The 3425-nt window shown below is 40.5% G+C and overlaps 1 pseudogene across 1 annotated transcript; it reads left to right on the top strand.

Annotated features, from left to right (window-relative positions):
• The first annotated feature begins 2423 nt into the window (after window positions 1–2423).
• LOC308256590 (large ribosomal subunit protein uL15-like) lies at window positions 2424–2873 on the top strand (annotated as a pseudogene). Its single transcript has one exon. The product of its transcript is annotated as a large ribosomal subunit protein uL15-like (transcript).
• Window positions 2874–3425: the final 552 nt, after the last annotated feature.

Raw genomic sequence — 3425 nt, 5'->3', positions numbered from 1 at the left:
GAGGCCAAAGAGCCGCATGTGGCTTGCGAGCCGCAGTTTGCCGACCACTACCTTAGGTGATGCAATCAGGACCAGTCTTGGTTGGTTAATCAACATATTAAAGATGGAACGTAAAACATGACATATACAAACCTTTTGTTTTAACATAAAACATACAAATGGATATTTACTTGTCCATCTTTTGTTTTAAGAAAAAAACTTTTTAAGCTACCAATGTTGCATCCTATCTCATTCATAGCACATCATTTATAATTTCCAATTTTGGTCTCCCTACATTGGAATGAAAGTTAAGACACTTGGAAAGCCATCTGAATGAAGAATCCTTCTAGATTTTTCAGATTCCCCCCCCACCACCTATTCTTTTAAAGCTATCTTGCTCACATTCGATTTAATAAGAAATTTTTTTAGCTACTCACATTTATTTTCATCAGGTCATATTCAAAATAGCTTGCAGAAAAGCAACATCTTTCTTTTAGTACTCATTTTATCAGTTTACAGAACCATGAATTAAATGATATAATTACGATAACAAGTATAACTGGCATGCCAGGTTTGTCAATCCATCCAAACTGACCATTGAAAAATATAATGTTTCACTCTACTTGGTAACTTAGTCTATTAGCTGCAAGAGCTCTCCATAAAGTGGGTAGCAGCAGCCAGTATTTATTAAAGAAGAGATGGAGGACATAGGTCAATCCAATGATTAGGTTAAGGCCGTGGTCAGCAAACTGTGGCTCGCGAGCCACATGCGGCTCTTTGGCCCCTTGAGTGTGGCTCTTCCACAAAATACCACGGCCTCAGCGAGTCTATTTTGAAGAAGTGGCGTTAGAAGAAGTTTAAGTTTAAAAAATTTGGCTCTCAAAAGAAATTTCTGTTGTACTGTTGATATTTGGCTCTGTTGACTAATGAGTTTGCCAACCACTGGGTTAAGGGGAAAATGGTTACAAGAATCTATGATGATTGTTTTCGGGGAGCCTGCAAATAACTTATTTTTTAAGATAATTTGAGCAGACTCAGGATTATTCCTATAATTATGCCTCCTTACCTCACATTTCAGCTTGCTTTCTCAAGTGGAGGCTATTAAGGATGGTCACCTTAGGCTAAGCTTAGATCACAGAAGTTCACTAACGGCAATCATTACTCATTGCATGCTTGCAAGCAATTTTTGTGGTTCTATTTTCTTTAAAATTTCACCCATGGAGGCTTTATTAGCTATCTATTGCCACAACAGTGCTGCATAGCAAAGCAGATCCAAACTTATTGACTTAAAAGATCCAGTTGTTATTTCCCACAAGTCTATGAGTTGGCTGGGTCAATTTGGCTTATCTCAGTTGGGATTCAGCTGTGTCTGCTCAACCCGTGGGTCAGCTAGAGACTGACTGATTAGGGAGGACCTCAGCTGTGACCACTCAGTTCTCCACATAATCTCTTATCCTCCAGGAGGTTAGCCTTGTCCCATGGCACTGGCAGAGTCTTGAAGCAAGAGGGAGAGAAGTGTGCAATAACTCTGAAGGCCCAGGCTTAGAGTTGGCACTATCTCTTCAGCTTCATTCTATTGGCCAGAGCAAGTGATGGGGCCAGCACAGATTCCAGGGGTGGGGAAACAGGCTGCACCTCTTAGTGGGAGGAACTGTAAAATTACATCCCAAAGGGGTGTGGATATGGGGCTAGGAGTAAACAGCTAGGGTGGTTTTTTGCAATTAATCAATCACAGATGCATTTGGAATATGACAGTGGGGAAAGTATAGATGAAGGAGGTTTACAAAGTAAATTTAAATTCTCTGAATCTAAGTTTATAACCTTATTACTATTATCTGTGGAGTTCTGGAAGATATAAGAACATTTAAAAAAATATGAAGTCTAGTATGATTTGATATAAGATATCCATATTATCATTTCTTCCTATAAAATTTACACTTTTTAGAAAGTTAAATGGCTTATTTCACTTATTATGTGCTTATACAAGGCTTTTTAAATAAGTACCCTACCTCACAAAAAGAAGGGTTATTAGTTTTACTTCCCAGGAAAAATTTATTGAATTTCATCAAAATCTACACATTTATATGAGAGGAGATCTCAATTGAAAGACAAAGGAAGGAAGGCAGAAAGGCAGGTAGGAAGGGAGGGAGGTTGGAAGAGAGAAAGAGAGAAACAGAGAGACAGAAAGGGAGAGAGAGGAAGGAAGGGAGGGAGGGAGGGAGAGAAATCTCCTGTGTCAATGACTTGGGAACTCACAACCTGTAAACTGGAAGAATAGTGAACCCAGAAAAGCTGTACCAATCTTTGGACAGGCCGATTTGTGAATGTCTTTTGAACAAGAACAATTAGATTGTTAAGAATTTAATCTACAATCATTTCCTGCATGAGAATTTATTCAGTGACTTAATAAATTGTTGCTGAGCTCTTGCATCTCAGCCACTGACATGCCAACCAGACTGAGGAAGACCCGAAAACTTCAGGGCCACATGGGCAAGTGCAGGAAGCACCCGGGGGGCAAGGTAATGCTGGTGGCTTGCATCGTCACAGGATCAACTTCAACAAATATCACCCAGGTGACTTTGGGAAAGTTGGTGTGAGGCATTACCACTTAAAGAGAAACCAGAGCTTCTGCCCAACGGTCAACCTGATAAACTGTGGACCCTGGTCAGTGAGCAGACACGGGTAAATGCTGCCAAAAGCAAGACTGGAGCTGCTCCTATCACTGATGTGGTGCGATGGGCTACTACAAAGTTCTGGGGAAGGGAAAGCTCCCAAAGCATCCTGTCATTGTGAAGGCCAAATTCTTCAGAAGAAGAGCCAAGGAGAAGATTAAGGGTGTTGGTGGGGCCTATGTCATTAAAATGTCCACAAGTGAAAAAACAAAAACTTGCTGAGCAACTATTCAAAAACAAACAAAAAGTCACTGCACTAGGCATTTAGGGATCTTCTTTAGATTAAGCAAAATTATCAGAAAGATGTATACTTGGGACAATATTACCTTTCCTTCCTTACCTCTTTCACCACCTTGTCCCCAACCCCCACCCCACCTGTCTTTGAGCAGCCCTCAAGTTTAAGTGTGTCATTCTAAGAAACAGTTGCATTTCTCAGCATTCCATAATGTGAGACTCACGCCCCTCCCCCAGTGTTTATAATTACTTCATATACCCACACATATGTGGGTATCTTTCACAACAAAGTGCCAGGAAAGCCTTGCTTCATCTGAGAGACAAGCTTGTTGGCCCTGCATGGGTTAAGTTCATCTTGAGGCTGTGTTTTTTTGGTCACCCTGGCTGTCTTTGAGCTTAGTGTTCAATTTTCCATTCATGTCGTTATGCTTGACCTGCCTGTCTCCATGTATTGTTGTTCCTCTTGATCTTGGTCTTTACCTTTACCTCTACTTTCCTTGGTCTTGATATTTATTTACTTATAGATTTCACCTGGAAGTT

This window comes from Plecotus auritus (assembly GCF_963455305.1).
Source record: "Plecotus auritus genome assembly, chromosome: 8".
Taxonomy (NCBI): domain Eukaryota; kingdom Metazoa; phylum Chordata; class Mammalia; order Chiroptera; family Vespertilionidae; genus Plecotus; species Plecotus auritus.
Note: the sequence above shows the minus strand (reverse complement) of the source record. Positions and strands in the feature narration are given on the sequence as shown.